Source organism: Macaca nemestrina, chromosome 10 (genome assembly GCF_043159975.1).
Source record: "Macaca nemestrina isolate mMacNem1 chromosome 10, mMacNem.hap1, whole genome shotgun sequence".
Taxonomy (NCBI): domain Eukaryota; kingdom Metazoa; phylum Chordata; class Mammalia; order Primates; family Cercopithecidae; genus Macaca; species Macaca nemestrina.
Genome location: NC_092134.1, coordinates 134510033 through 134527157, shown reverse-complemented (window position 1 = coordinate 134527157; position 17125 = coordinate 134510033). Strand labels below are relative to the sequence as shown.

The 17125-nt window shown below is 36.4% G+C and overlaps 1 protein-coding gene and 1 long non-coding RNA gene across 2 annotated transcripts in view; both read right to left on the bottom strand.

Moving 5' to 3' along the window:
• LOC105499950 (uncharacterized) overlaps positions 1–17125 on the bottom strand; it is a 186778-nt gene that overhangs the window by 32789 nt on the left and 136864 nt on the right. The window lies entirely within an intron of this gene.
• Positions 16353–17125, bottom strand: part of LOC139356576 (salivary acidic proline-rich phosphoprotein 1/2-like) — a 44005-nt gene continuing 43232 nt past the window's right edge. Inside the window, exon 3 of the mRNA XM_071070693.1 lies at positions 16353–16516. The gene's annotated coding sequence lies outside the window, so the exon portion shown is untranslated. The remainder of the gene's footprint in view (positions 16517–17125) is intronic.

Here is a 17125-nt window from a genome sequence, read left to right as displayed (position 1 = left end):
CTTTATGTCCCATTCAGAGAACTTCCCACTATTTAGGTAAGGGAGAGCCACGTGGGTATGAAATAGCTGAGGTATGTAATTTAGATTTTATTACAAGTCCAATTAAAAAATACTTAGAAGATTTGAAGCACAAAATTGATAAGATCTCATTTCCATTTGTAAAAGATCACTCTGACTACTGTGGGGAGAATTCATATGAAATGTAACATTCTTGTTACAAAGACCAGATGGAGCCTGTTACCATCCTCCAGGAGAGAGAATCTTGGCATACACCAGAGCCTTGTACTAGAGATATGTAACTGGTCATACTGCGATGTATTTTGAGGTGGAATCCACTGAATTTTCTTGCAGACCAGGCATAAGGAAGAAAAAGGCAAACGTGACTCCAATATGTTTGAATAATTGAAGGAAACAGCAGTCATTGAGAAGGGATTGGGTGGTGTTATGGACTGAACTGTGTTCCCCATATTCATATGTTGAAAGGCCAACCCTTCATTCCTTAGAATATGATTGCACTTAGAGAAAGAGCCTAAAAAGAGGTGATCAAGTTAAAATGAGGGTGTTACAGTGGAACAAAATCCAATCGGATTGGAGTCTTTATAAGAATTGGAAATGTGCACACACAGAGAGACACGAGAAGTGCATATTCACAGAGGCAGTCCCATGTAAGGACACAGCAAGAAGGCAGATATCTAGATACCAAGCAGACAGGCCTCAGAAGAACTGAACCTGCTGACACCTTCATCACGAACTTGAGCATCCAGAACTGTGAAAAAATAATTTCTGTTGTTTAAGACACTCAGTTCATGATATTTTGTTGGCAGCTATAACAAAGAAATTCAGGGGATAGAGAAAACTCTCTTTTAAAATAACGTTTGGTGAAAAAAGAGATAATCGTATAACATCAGGGCATCTACTAGGCCCAAGCAGCTACTCTGTGCCTCCATTAAAGCATGTGGAGCGTAGTTACAACTGTTTAACTTTCTACTCAGCTGCAGAATATTCGATCACTGGTATTGTATTTCTCCTTCAGCAAATATCTCTATTTATGCCAGAAGAAATAAGAAAACAGTTTCTTGGTCAGTTGGAAAAGTCAAAGAGACCTGTAGCAAACCTTATTGTATTAGGAAGCCTTCCTGTAATGCACTAGGACTTTGAAATCTTCATGGAAAGTATATGTTATACTAAAAATCACATGAATGGATTCTAATTTTTTGCACCAAAATAAACTCAGACTGACGCGCTATAACATGTTTGAACAGGAGCTAGTTGAGGCATCAAGAAAAATAAGAGCAGGTTCAAAATATCCCCTATGAGAGCAACATGAATTCTTCTAAAACTAGAGAGAGTACAAACATCAAATTCATGGTGAAACTTGGGTGAAAGAATGTGAAATCAATGATGCTTTCTGAAACACTGATGGGGATAATGGCCCAAAACTCAGCAGTTCACAAGTAACTCATTTCAAGAAGGGATGAGATGATGTTGAACCTAAAGCCCATAGAGACAGAGGATTCATATCAAATTGCATGGATAAAATTCATCTTGTTTATACCCTATTAGAAGACAACCAATGATTAACAGTACAAACAACAGCCAACACTCCAAAATTCTCAATGGGTTCCCTTTACCTGATTCTAATTGAATAATTAATGCTAAGTAAATTTTTCACTTAATGGATGCCAAAACTGTGGCAAAAAGATAAGCTACAGACAGGAGCAGAACTTTCCGTGAAATTTTAAATAAGGGGGATGAAGATCTTCAAGCATTTCTTCAAGAAATTGTAATGGGAGATGCAACCTGGCTCTACCAGTACAGTCCTGAAAACACAGTTAAAGCAATAGCTACAAAAAGGTGGAAAAGTCCAATCAAAACAAAAGTGGTAAGAAACGTGCAAAGGTCATGGCCAAAGTTTATTGGGAAGCACGGGGCATTTGGCTCCTCGACTTTGTGGGGGGATAAAGAATGAGAATATCTGCTTATTCTGAGAATATTGTGAGAAAGTCAAAGCTTTAGTAGAGAAATGCCTGGGGGAACTTCAGCAGAGTCCTCCACCACGACAGTGCTCCTGCTCATTTCGCTCATCAAACAGGGCCATTGTATGAGAGTTCTGATGGAAAATCATTAGTCATCCACATTACAATCCTCATTTGGTTCCTTTAGATTTCCTTTTGTTTCATAATTCACAAAGTCTGTAAAGGACATCCATTATTCTTCAGTTAATAATGTAAAAATGACATACCAATAGCTGGCATGCTGCTTAAAAGGTATGACAACTGGTAGATAAATATTCTCAATATTCTTCCTTTATGTTGCTCATTAATGATTAGGATTGGGAAATGGTTGAAGCCTGAGTGTCAGGTGTTAGAAGTGAAACAAACTTCCCAAATGAGACTTTAATTTTGGCTCTCTTCCACAGATAACAGGAAATAGAAGGATTAAAGATCCCCCAAAGCTGTTACAGGACATTGGGAAAATTTAACATATTTGTGTTTATTCAGTTGAGCCTTGAGCAGTGCCTGCAGTGCTTGAATTTGAAAATAAATGTGTCTTGTTTACTTGCATGAAGACCCTTAGTCCATATCCCCCTTACTACTTCTTTTTCTCTGTGTTGATCTCAGTTCCATTAAGGATTTGGGCTGGGCCTGAGATTTCACTGACCCAAGGGGCACCAAAAGTCCTATACACTCATCCCAAAATACTCCAAAACATCAAGTAAAGTAAGGACTCAAATTGCTTATAGGTGTTCAAATCACCTCTGTACTTGGTTCTGTGAGAGTGGAAAAAGGCATGTTGACAGATATAGGATGGAGTCACAGTGGCATGTGAGAGGAAGGAAAGGAAGAGACTCCCAAGTCTGCGGCTTCTCTAGACACTGGGAGATGCACTTTAAAGAAGGTAGAATCTGGGCAAAAGGCTAAGGAGAAAGAGCCTTTTTGGTTGCTCTAGTCATTCTTTATTTTTCTTTTTCTTTTCTTTTCTTTCTTTTTTTTTTTTTTTTTAAGGTATTGGGACCTGCTCTTTTGTTGAGGCTAGAGTGCAGTGGCGCAACCCTGGCTCACTGCAGTCTCCATCTCGTGGGCTCAAGTAATCTTTCCAGCTCACTATCCCGAGCCACAAGGAGTACAGGAGCACCCAATGGAACAGCATAAGTTTGCAATTCTTTGTAAAGACAGGGCATCTTACTATGTTGCCCAGGCTGATCTGGAATTCCGAGCATCAAGCAGTCCTCCCACCTTGGCCTTGGAAAGTAGCGGAATTACAGGCATAAGCCACCACACCAGGCATGTAGATGTTCTTTTTACCTGAGCCTCATTGTCCTGCACTCTATAAATCCCCAATCAGAAGACAGCAGGGCCACCTGACTGCTGTGATAGCTTCTAATAAGAAGGTATCAAACTCTGCTGTTCCTGTAGGAAGTAAAGGAAAAAGAAGTACCTGAGTTCAACTGATGTGGTTTCAGCCAACAGTACACAAAAGAAAAAGATATAAATACTTCATAAACTGGGCTCTCAGAACATATTTGATGCACTGTCTTTTGTAGTTTTTACATCTGAATGTACAGTATGATATTAAATACTTATAATATTATCTCACAAGAGTCAGAGAGATTCATCCAGGCACAAGCTCCAAGTAGAAAAACGTTAGTGGGACAAATCCTTCTGGCATTTGAACCAACAGGTGGATTATGATGTAGCATGAGTGTCTCTGTCCTCCAATGTCCAAAGCTTGACTTATCAAACTTTTTGTGTATTGCAAACAGAGCAAATGCATGTGTGTAAGACAAAATAGAAAATCATCCAGTATACTTTTAAAAACCAGAAATAATTGACCAATTATTAAGGAATGAAACAATCAAGAGATGATAACTTTGAAGCAACTTGGAATTGAAATGATGAGATTTTAAAGCAACTATTATAGCCATTCTTTAAAACATCAGTGTGTACACTCTCAAAATACAAGAAAAAAGCTTCTCAGCAGAGGAAAAGGAAGTATAGAAGATAATAAAATAGAAATTTTAGAACTGAGATATACAATGTATAAAATATAAAAAATCATTGTGTGTAATCAACTGCAGAAAGAAAATGATAGAGGAAATATACAATGTTCTTGAGGTTGGATTAGTAGAAATTATCTAGTCTGAACAACAAAGGGTAAAATAATTTTAAAAAATTACATTGTGTCAGAAATATGAAAGACTATAACAAATGATATGACAATCATGCATTATGAGTTTCAGAAAAAGAGAACAACAACGATGGTATTGAAAAAGGACCCAAAATAGAATGGCCCAAAATTCCCCAAACTTGCAATGGGCACAAACTTGCAGATGGAAGGAACTGAGCAAATCCTGAATAAAATATACCCAAGGAAATCCATGCCCAGCAGCTCTGTAGTAAAATTTCTGAAAATTAAAATGAAGAAAATATTTTAAAAGCAGCTAGGAAGAAATATTACCATAGTTACAGGAAAAACACGATGTGAATAACAGTGGCATTACTACCAGAAACCAGAATAAACAGAAGAATGTAGCTCAAATATTTGAAATGCTGAAAGAAAAAAAATGCCAAGCAGAGGTTTATTTCCAATAAAACTATCCTTTAATAAGGAGACAGAAATCCAGTTACTCTCAGAAGAATGAAAAGAAAAAAAACCTAAGAGAATTTGTTTCTAACAAACCTATTTTTAAAAGATGGCTCAAGGAAGTTCTCTAAACAGAAAGGAAAGAATAGAGGAGAAATTTTTGCAACATCAAAAATGAAGCAAAAAAAGAGAAAAGAAAAGAAGGAAACAGAAAATGGGGGGAAAAAGTAGGTAAAAACAAAACATCTTCCTCTTCTTGAGTTTTCTGCATGAGTTTCAAATGGCTCAACTGGCTCTTGAGAGCATTGAAGAGGAAAGAGGTCCAGGGAATGTGGCAAAAAAATAAGATTCTTCTCTAGAGCCTCCAGAAAGAAACTCAGCCTTGAGACCTAGTTCATAATTCTGAGCTGCAAAATTGAAAGATAATAATGTGAGGTTGAAGCAAAAATTACAAAATGTACTGTGGTGCTAAATGCATATAGAGATATATTTAAGATGATTGTATTACAAACAGGGGTGGGTTAATAACAGGGATGTAAAGTTTTCATATTTCACGCCCGTAGGGTAAAATGCGCACACCACTAGACTGTGACAAGCTATGTATATGTGATGTAATACCCAGAGCAACCCCTAAAAATGCTATATAGGAAAGACACTCAAAAACTTTGCAGATCAACTAAAATGGAATCAAAAAACTTGTTCAAAGAATCCATAGAAGATAGGGAGAAAGAAAACCATCAAAAAGAGTATAATTACAAAATAAACAAAAATGGCTCTATATTATTAACAATTACATGAAACGAAAATGGTTATTGAAAGCAAATTTCTGCCATTTCAATTTTTGACCTACACTATTGTGTAGATACATACTTTAAAGTACAAATATTCGCATTACAACTAATTTGACATAAAGTCGTTCATATCCTCATGCCAATATCTGGAAGAAGCCTGGGTAACTCTCTCCACGTGCCCTGAACCAAACCAGTTCCAGGGAAGTGAGATGTCCATCCCGTGTGTGCTATGAAGATTAATGGCCTCCCAGAAACACACCCTTCCTAATTCCCAGAGCCAGTGTGTATGTTAACTTACATGACAAAGGAGTACTGAGTTTGCTAATCAATTGAACTGAATATAGAGAGACTTTACTGGATCATCCAAGTACACGCAATGTAATCACAACATCTTAAATGTTGAGGAGGGAAGCAGAAGAGTCAGTACCAGCGTGATGTGGTGATGGGAGGCTCATCTGGCTATTGCTGGCATTGAAGACGGAAGAGGGCCCAGGAATGTGGGCAAGAAAATGGGTTTGGCCCTGGAGACTTCAGCATAAATTGCAGCCTTTCCACATGGATTTAATTCAGTGAGACCCATTTCTGACTTCTGAGCTACAAAGCCACTCACTTTGTGATAATGCGTTATTTATTGCAGCAATAGGAAAACTAATATCCTTTCCAAACATTCATTTCATGCTTTTATTGTGGCCGCTGTAATGTGTTAGTGCCACTTTATAAAATATTAGACAGGAATAAAATTATCATGGCTATTAACACAAGGCAATAAGCAACATCTTTCCTCATAAAGTAAAAACCACTTTCAAAATTGAATTCCAATGAATAATTATTGAGCCCATATTCAGTAGAGTACAGCTAATAATTGTCCTTCCTTCATGCTGGTACAATTTCCTCCCCTCAGCCAGGATCTATGCCTCCTTTGGGCATATCCTATGCTTCTCTAGATTTCTACAATTATTCCATCCTCTGTAATTTAGAGGTGACCTTGTCCTACAGCTCAGAATCTTCTTAGAAAATGGAGGATAGCAGGAGGACAATCAGGGCTAATAAAAAAAAGTGCTTCATTTTCTAAGTTAACAAGTTAACAAAAACAACAGGGAGAAAAGAGATGGCCTTTAACCTCCATGTTAGATTTTATAGCTTATAGCATCTGGGAAGTTTTAAGTTTGGAATCATTTTATGGGAAATTAAAATAACCCCATTGAAAATTGCATGAATTCTCTAGTAAGATAATCAGAGAGAAAGAGATGAAAATTACAAACCAGTCCTGAAATGGACTCTGTTTCCTGTGGAGGTGCTGGGTTGATCTTCAATTAAGAAAAGCTTTGATTCACTTTACTAAGAATAATTCACCATGTGTCTAGCATTCTGTTGTCACCTTCCCATAGTCTTAGTAATTGTAGGATTTCTCTGAGTCTGTGGCACCAAAATCCTCCTTTTCCTAACTACCAAGGCCCTTTGACAGGGCTCATATTCTGACAATAGAAATGGAGTGTAAATTCATTCCCAAAGAAGGACTTGGTGAAAACACTTGGTCCACTCATATTCAGAAGTTCCTAATAGTGGCAGGTGAAAGGGACATGTCCTCATGAGCTAGCACCATATTCTCTCTTCTGCCCAAGTGTGGACACAGCTAAGTGAACATGATGCCTGGGTAGGAAGCGTACAAAATGGAGACAGAATTTCAGAGTTCTATTTATTAAATCTGTACTGCAATATCTCCCAAGAAAGACCAGGAGTAAAGAACAAATACAAAAATCTATGGCTGTACCTGGTGTCTAGTCATGAGCTCTTCAGAATAAACAGCAGTGACATGTACTAGAAATCAGTGAACAAATGTCTTCATTTAAAGGGTAAAGTCTCAAGGGAAATTACTCTTTCTCTTAAAAATCAAAGAACCTCTCTGTGTTGGTAATTGTCACAGTCAGCAATATCTCTGGATGGTGTGAAAACGGGTGTGGCCTGGACACTAGCAGAAATGCCCAAATGGATTTGGGCCATGAAGCTGCCTCTTGCTCATTTAGTCAAATGTGAGATTTTCTCTGGCTCCCCTCGTTGGTTGTAAAAGCAGGAAGGCATAGCTAACATTGACTATTCACTCCATGCTGGAAAGTGAGAACCCTACAAATCCTAAAGGAGTGCAGCATTCCACAGGGAGTATGTTCTGCAAAGGAGAAACTAGTGGAAGAGCAAGAATTTGAAATCATACAACCACTTTCATTTCAGTAGGCCCTTTGGCCACCAATAAAATATCATTTCTAGATTCCACTATTTACAATCTGCAATCCCCAGTCCATTTAGAGAAGGGCTGGAATATACTAAGCCATTGTTTGTGGATGCAAGAATCAGATTATTTAGAAATTTGCTCCTGTAGGTATTCCCAAACCTTCTTTTCGGAAAAAATCTCAGATATTCCTCAGGCTGTTAAAGTTTGTTTTAGTATCTTTTTAAAAAGTTAGTTCATAATCAGATGGTTAGTTTTCACAAGGTTACTGAGTAACCTTGCATATTTAATGCAATCAGTGAAGAAAGAACAGCAGATTCTCATGTTAAAATTTGGAATACAAGTAATAATAGTTTGCCTTGTAAAATAACTTGAATACACTTACAAAGAAAAAGGAATAAACAATAGGACAATTCACAGAATTGTTTTAAAGTGTAATAAGGAATTTGTCTCTTTATCCTACAGGTATTGTAATACACACTTCATTGAACACATGTACTGATTTCTGCTCCTTCCCAATGTCCCAATAAACTTACAATAAAGAAGCGAAAAGGAAATTAATACCTAAGGGCAAGGAGAATGAAAGAGAAGATGACAGTAAACAATAAATATAGACAAAATTGTGAAATTGAAATGACGAAAAATAACTGAGTTCGTGAGTCAACATTGCCAAATAGAACACATACAGCCCAGCTAGAACCAATCCACTTTCCACAGAGCCAGAGAAGAATCACCAATTAAGAATGTATTTCCTCTTCAAATACATTTATAATTATGCTAGAGAAAATACCAATTTGCCTCGGGTCCTTGCAAGGGCAAAGTTATCTGGAGCAAAACCTACTGTATTAGGAAGCCTTCCTGTACTATTACCTGCATCTCTTCAGAAGAGCCAGACCAGATCCTTATCTGCACAGCCCAGTATCTACTCAATGACACTGGTCAAGGGGTCTGTCTTTAGGATTTCCCATCACATACCCCCTTGAACCCCACCATATGCTAACCAATTAATTCTAAATTAACACCAGTCATGTGCAAGACCTGAACAATTGCAGAAGCCCTACAAAAGGTCTGAAATGGTAAGCGGCAGCTGATGTACTTTCCATGAATTGATGAACAGGTAATTATTAGGTATATTAGAAGAATCGGCCACAGAAAAGAGAACTACCAATACAAGACTCTAAAAGAACTTTTTGAAAACATGACACTTGTTATCGTCAAATTTTACAAGCAAAAATGGAACAAAGATAGTGAGGCACACTATATATCCTTGTTTAAATAAGAAAAATCTACAAAAATGCAGGAGAGAATAAGATATACAGAAGAGTAAAAATACTCAGAGAGAGTACTGACTCAAAACAAAATATTAACTAACAAGTATTAGAAAAGAGTCGAGGAATGAGTATCAGAATATTGTAGAAAATATCCTCTGTGTGAAGAAAGAACACTCTGGGAAAGCAACATAAACACTGACAATAAAATAGAAGATTAACAAAATGCATTTGAGTCTCTGATGGAAATGTCAGAGTATATTAATTGAATGTATAATAGCGGCTCCTTAATTATCATTGGTGGTGATAAAAAAATATTTCCTAGAAGAAATAAGGCCAAAATTGAATTTTATAAAACACCCTCTCTTTCTATGTTCCTCACCATTCTTTAAGAAAACTTGAGAGGATTTCATCAAGGAGGCAGCGTGATTTTAAGGAACAAAGAATTCAGAATCTCTCACATTTTAGTTAAGACCTAACTCTTTTTCTTGCTAGCTCTGGGCTTTTAACAAGCCACTTACAAATCTCAGGGCTTCAGATTCCTCAACTGAAATGAGAAGAATCAAAATGAGTGTCTTAAAGGATGAAGACTAATGAGATAGTATACATAAAAACCTTGCAAAGATTGGAATATCTGCTTCCCCATAATTATTTGAGAAAAGAAGAGCAGACATGAAATTGTAAGGAATGAAATGCTCCCAAATTAAAAATTGTCAGAATGCTTTAACAAAAGATTCAGTTAAAATAGCCTCTGACATTGCTTTCCCCAGACATTCAAACAAAATACGATCATTTTTGTATTTATGTATTTTTAAGCATTTTCTTCGTTACTGAACTATAAAAGTAAGTAAATTAATTTTTGTAAAGTTAGTATTTGCTTATATATTGTTTATATGATTCGATATTTAAAATCAAAATTGAATTCATGACAATTACAAGTACAATATTCTTTTTAGTCCTCTAACAGATTAAGAATGTGTTAGTTAATATAGTGAAATATCGCCTACATAATAACAAGATTTGTTGTCTACCACTCAGATTAATATATCTAGAATGGAAGAACAGAAAAACGATCTACTTTACAGCAAATGGAAAAGCTAATACTTGGACTAAAATGAAAGATCTTGTAATGAAAGATCTTGTAATTCTGTTAAATAAAAAACAGAAAATAATGCAAACTTTAAATATAAGAATGGGAAGTTAACCATATATGTGTGAATTTTGGAAAGATTAAAAGTACATGATATAAAACTTTTCTGATGTAAAAATTGCAATGAAATTAATATTATTTTAATATAATATAAATTATCAAATGTAACTCAAGATGTTAGGGAACATTGAATACAAAATAACCTTAAAGGAAATGGAAATTTACTGTATGATTCTAAAGCAATTCAAACAATGACTAGAGTTTGGTCATTAAATATTGCTTGAGGATAATTCAATATCCAATTTTTTACAAACTAATTTTAGATGTCTACCTCACAGCATAGGTTTCCTCACAACATGTGGACAGGTTCAGGAGAGAATAAGTTAGAATTACATGGCATTTTTATGTTTTTATGATCTAGACTCAAAAGTTACTAAGCATCACTTCTTATCTGCTCTCTTGGTCAAAGCAGTTACAAAAGTCAATTGAGGTTCAAGGGGGAGGAATCCGATGTCACCAGTTGCAGGGAGGATATGAAGGTCCCATTGTCATCAGAAAGCATGAGGTAAGAGATAATCTTTTGGACGTCTTTGGAAGGTATGATCTGTCACACATTCGAAATGCCAAGATGTCAAAAATGTAAACATGTGCATCTAAAAATCAACAACTTTGGTAAGAAATGTTTGTTAGAATTTATTATCAGGGTTCTTAAGCAAAAGAAAAGACCCTGTTCTGAGAGAAAAGCTATTTGTTCACCTAAAATCAAAGTGAGTCTGTCATTAATCACTTGAAAATAATCCCTCTTTTAAAGATATCTGCTTACGTGCTTCTTACATAAGTTTATGAAAATATGAGAAAGAGTTGTGTTGCTTTGTATCACATATAAAAGAAGTTGTGATTGCATTTTTCCATAAACTTTGAAAATGAGTAATTAAAAGTTTCACAACACCCCCTGACATTGCTAAAACAGTGGGAAGCTGAGGCTACAGACACTTGAGTTTAGGCTAGTGAGCACTGCCTTCTTTTACAGCCCCAACCACTGACAAAGTAACACCACCTCTGGGGCCAGGACATGGAAGATGCTCTCAGGCAAAAGCCTAATATTTGCATATGATATACAAATTTATCTTTTGATATATAGCTCTCTGACCAATCTTTCTCTTGAGTTTCTGACATTTTAGATTTCTTGTGATAAATGAATCAAAATTTAGATCACTTTAAATGGTATCTTTAAATTTAGCCAGTGTCTCCCAAGACACCATGTAGCAATTAGATGTTTGACTTTGAGTATTCCAGAAGGAGAACAGATGGGTAAGGGCATGGAAAAGAATTTTTAAACAAGATATTAGCTAAATACTCCAGCAAATAAAGAACGGAAATTTGTTTCTCAATGTTCCGTAGGCTAGGAAGTCTAAGATTAAGGCATCAACAGATTCAGTGTTTGGTGAGGGTTTCTATCTGCTTCCAAGATAATTCCTTGTTGCTGTAGGGGGACAGAAGTTTAAAAATTCTAAGTAAAAATAACGATCAAACTAGAATCCTATATCCAGTCAGGTAATCATTTAAGTGTGAATGTCACATAACACATCTGCAGACATAAAAAGTCTTGAAATATTTTCCTTCTCATGTGCTGAAGCTATGCTAGCAAGTATTTCACAGAAGAAAACCAAGAAAGAGAAAGACAGTAACTCAGGATAGCATGATCCTACTTACAAAGAAAAAATGGAATTTTCCAGGACAAAAGCCAATTATCTGATTTTTGAGAGTGAGAAATATCTTACTAAGAGGGATTTTGCAGGTCTGTCGGAAGTTGAAAGAAGACTTAGATGTTCTTAAAACAAAGCAAATTATGGGGAAAACAGATAATTATTAACTTTGTGCTTGGGCATGGGAGTTTTGCAAGGAAAGAAATGTAAATGTAATTAACCTGTAAATTCAGGTACACGGTAGTGTTGACATTGCTCATTGTGAAGACAAAGCAAAGAAAACCTCCTCATTCTAAAAAAAAAAAAAGAAAAATAAGGCTATCGAAGAGACCTCAGTAGTTGGAGCTGTCATCTGACTTTCTAACAGGGCTAACTAGGAGGGATCAGAACCATGCCTATCACTCACCACTCTGGTCTCCACATTGGAATCAACTCTAGAATAGTGAACTTGTTACAGAGGTTATGTAGGGACTAAAGAATAAGAAGTGAGTGACTTTTCCTTCTCCTCTCTAGGTGCTTACTCCTCTGTTGTTCTCAAGGAGAGAAATGCTCAGAGATTCACACCATAGAGAAGTTTCACATGGTAGCTGTGTGTTCTCAGTGCAAGTGATGTGTGTGAGAGAGAGAGACAGAGAGAAGGGGGGAATTGAAAAACATAAGGAGAACCACAATTTTTTTTTATAACTTAATCTCAGTGGTAACATACCACCATTTCTGCCATATTTTATTGGTCACACTAACCAATCATGATATAACGTGGTGGGGACTACATAAGAGTGTTAATATTAGATAGTACAAATATTGCATAAGGCTATCTCAGAGTGACAACAGTTTGATAAATAAATGAAGCAGATTTAGTAGAATAAGTGATTCTGTGTATTCAAAGAAGGCTTTAATGTGGTAAGATGTGAGCATATTTGAATAAAATGCAAACACATGCTTGATAAAGTTAGGAACAAACTTGGTATACTGGAAGAATGTTAAGAAGGCCAACCGAGTATCCAAAGAAATCAACAGATTCCATGCAACCCTTATCAAAATACCAATTTCATTTCTCACAGAATTAGAATAAAATAATCCAAAATTTAAGCAAAAAAGACCCCAAAGAGCCAAAGCAATCCTGAGCAAAATGAACAAATTGGGAAGTGTTACATGGCCTGAATTCAAATTATACAAGACTACAGTAATGAAGACAGGATATTACTGGTGTAAAAATAGGGATATAGATCAATGGAACAGAATAAAAGATCCATAAACAAAGCTACATATTTTCAGACAACTGATCTTTGACAAAGCAGACAAGAACACACACTTGGGAAACATCACTCATTTCAATGAATAATGTCCAGAAAATTGTATTGCTATATGCAAAAGAATAAAACTGGACTCCTATCTCTCACATCTCTCATATAGAAAAATAACTCAAGATGGATTAAAGACTTAAATGTAAGATGTGGGCATATAATAATACAACAAGAAAACTTCTGGTCATAGCCTCAGAAAAGAACTTACGACTAAGACATCAAAAGCACAGGCAACAAAAACCAAATTGGACAAATGGCACTTAATTTATTTAAAACATTCTACACAGCAAAATAAATCATCAACAGAGTCAGCAGACAACCAACAGAGAGAAATATTTGCAAACTATGCATCCAACAGGGAACTAATATGCAGCGTATACGAGAAACTCAAACTACTCAACAACACCAAAAAATTCAATTAAAAATGCAAATGAAAACCACAATGAGATATCATCTTATCTCAGTCAGAATGACTTTGATTAAAAGGGCAAAAAATAAAGAGCCATTGGCAAGGATATGGAGAAAGAAGAACTCTTATAATAGCCTTGGTGAGAATGTAAATTAGGACAGCTTCTATGGAAAACACTATGATTTTTCAAAGAACTAAAGCTAGAACTACATTTCCACTGAGCAATCCTACTTCTGGGTATCTCCCCAAAGGAAAAGTAGTCAATGTATCAAATACATACTTTTACCTGTATGTTTATTGTACCAACATTCACAGTAACAAAGATATTGAATCAACCGAAGTATTCATCAATGGATGATTGGATTAAAAATGTAATTATATATACATAATGCCATACAACTCAGTCATAAAGAGAGAATGAAATCACATATTTTATGGCAATATGGATGAAACTGGGGGTCATTTTCTTAAGAAAAACAGGCAAGTTGCAGAAAATCAAATACAACACGTTCTCAGTCATAAGTGGTTGCTAAAGAAAGTGTTTGCATGGCTGTACAGAGTGAAATGATAGACACTGAAGACTTGGAAGTGTGGGAGGCAGAGGGATTGAGTAGTGGGATATTGATTAATAAATAGAGTGTTTGTTATTTGAGTGATGAATACCCAAATGTCCTGACTTAAGCACTAGTTTATCTATGTAACAAAATTGAACTTGCGATACATGTACTTATGCAAGTAAAATTTTTAAAAAATTAAAGAAAATCTAGGCATACTGCTCCCCAACCCCCGCCAAAAAAGAAGATGTCAACCAGTGTAGCCATAGCAGAATGAATTAGGTATACAGCAGCACCCAATTCCAGAGATAGTTAGGGCTTAATACATAGGATTTTAGCATAGTTAAAAATTAGCATCTTGTTCTTATAGAGTAAAAGAGGTGGCCACCAACTGGAAAACATAGAAAGGTAATATAAATTTTAAATGGTTACTGTGGGGAATTGACTGTTGGGAAATAAATAAAACTGCTATTTGGCATAAGCTGCACATGAGGCCTGCTTAGATGGGCTGATAGAAATGAAAGTGATGAAAATGGCTGCAGTAGGAAATTATTTTGAAAGTTGAACTTTACAATGACGACATAGGATATTTGACTAGATGTAATGTGATGTAAAAGGAAAGGAGAAAGGTCAAAAATAAATCCTAGTTTGCTTAATTAATTAGATGAATTCATTACCAAGACGAAATAGAGTTGGAAGAGGAGTAACTTTGTAGTTGTAGGAGGGAAGAGGCAGAGGTAGGAGAAACCCTACAAAAGAGTGGGCGGTTCCTGGATAGATGGATAGAGTGTACCCCGAGCAAAGTATGATCAATGGTGTTAAACTGCTGGGGAGTCACAGGAGATGCAGGATTGAGAACTGACTCCTAAAATGAGTGGAATGTAGGCAGTAGATGACTTTGACAGACTTGGAGTGGAAAGAATAAAAGCATCTATAATGTGTGTGGAAGAAAAAATTGGAGGTGGGGGGATGGGGAAATAATCACATACATATGTTTCAAGAACTTTTGCAGTAAAAATGGCAGACAAATAACACGGTAGGAAAGAGGCATTAAGAGTCTTAGCAAGACTTCTGTAGAAATGGGTGATGTTTCTGCAGGCTTTGGCTGACTGAAATACTCCCATAGAGCATAGATAAGAATCAGGAGACAAAAGGGTCACATGTAGAAGCAAAATCCTTGATTGGGCAGTGGTTCAGAATCAAGCGGGAGGGTAAGAGATGGGGTAGGGAGGCTTCACCTACGATAATAGGAGAGAAGCCAGAGAACTGGGCTTGAACTGAATGTAGGTTGGTCAGCTTTGTGATGGTTATGGTAAGCTCCTTCTCTCCTGATTTTTCTGAACTCAGTGAATTTTCTGAAGCTATCAGTGAGCACAGGGTAGTTTTCTAATATTGAAACTTCTTTGCTTGAGAAGCAGACATGCCAATCTCTGCAAGGTTTTTGGTTATGTATGTTATCTCATTAGTCTGCATCCTCTAATGTCATCATTATGATTATTCTCATTTTAGATGTGGAAATTGAAGTTCTGAGAGTCTAAGTAGCTTTTTAAGAGCTCAGAGGTAGCATGAAAAACAGTTAGGTCTTAACTAAAATCTGAGTTTCCAAATTCTTTGCTCCTTAAAATCATGCTGCCTTCTTGATGTAATCCATTCAGGTTTCATTAAAGAATGGTGAGGAACATAGGAAGGGAGTGAAGTGATCACTGTTACAAATACGGTAAATGGGATAGAGAGGGTTCTGGGGGTAAGAAGCATAGAACCATATTCATTCCCTTGAAACCAAACTCCGTTTCTTAGAAATTATAAGGATTTCTTTCAGCTTCTGGGACTATTTTGCATTTGTTGTGGTTTTTTTGTCCTAATATTACTAGAATATCAGTAAACACACTGAGAATAATTTTAAAATTTCAATTTGTGCTATGTAAGTCAGGGGAGGGCCGGGTGTGGTGGCTCATTTGCACTTTGGGAGGCTGAGGCAGGCAGATCACCTGAGGTCAGGAGTTTGAGACCAACCTGGCCAACACTGTGAAAACCCATATCTACTAGAAATACAAAAAGTAGCTAGCTGTGGTGGTGAGCACCTGTAATCCCAACTATCTGAAGACTGAGGCAGAAGAATAGTTTGAACCCAGGAGATGCAGGTTGCAGTGAGCCGAGATCACACCACTGCATTCCAGCCTGGGCGCTAGACTGAGACTCACTCCGTCTCAGAAAAACAAAAAAACAAAAACCCAAATAGAAGTCATGGAAGGAGAGAAACAATAAAACCTTTTTTCAGGGAAACTGGATAAATTAGGATTAAGGAGGAGGGAAGCTACCAGGAAACATCAAGGAGAAGGGATCCTAGGTGCTCTTACGTTGTGTTCTTGGTCCTCAGATTCCACATTCACAAACAGAGAAAGACACCACAATCAGAAATTGCAAGCTGATTATTTTACTGGTATATTGAAGTAGAGCTATGACCGCCTTCTTCCAATGTCACGGCATTTGAATCATTTGAATCACTGTCATCTTCTTATTCACTTCCTGAAACAAACAAGGAAGTTCATAGACCAGACTTGACATGGCAGGAAATGTCTAATTCCTCACTGACATTACTGCAGTGGAGTATATGAGAGCCCATCCTCTTTCCCCCTATCCCTTCTACCTCCTGTGATTCCTTCCTGACTTTTTATGTGTTCACTCTTTTGATGCCCTTGCACACAATGTGCTAAAAATTGTTGCTTACATGATAAAGACAAAAGATCATTCTTAGTTTGTTATGACTTGCTGTTGAATTTGTTCAGGGACATATTTACACAGATGGTAACTGGAACATATTCTATAATAGTGAGAAGTTGAAACCCCCCTCAATGTCTAGTGACAGGGATTGGTCAAAGAAATCATGGCACAGCCACATAATGGAGTAGCATAAAATTGTAAAAACATACAGAAAACCACTGAAGAGATCTACTTGGCTTCATAAATTCATGTGGAAATTTTCAAAGAAATGTATTTTTTAAATGACTAACATATTTACCTGCATATAAGTTATAGTATTCATTCTGAGGGAAAAATATTCTAAACGTCTATGTACACATAAATACTTCAAAGAGAAGATGCCATAAAGTTAACAGTGTTAGTTTTCTGAAGGAG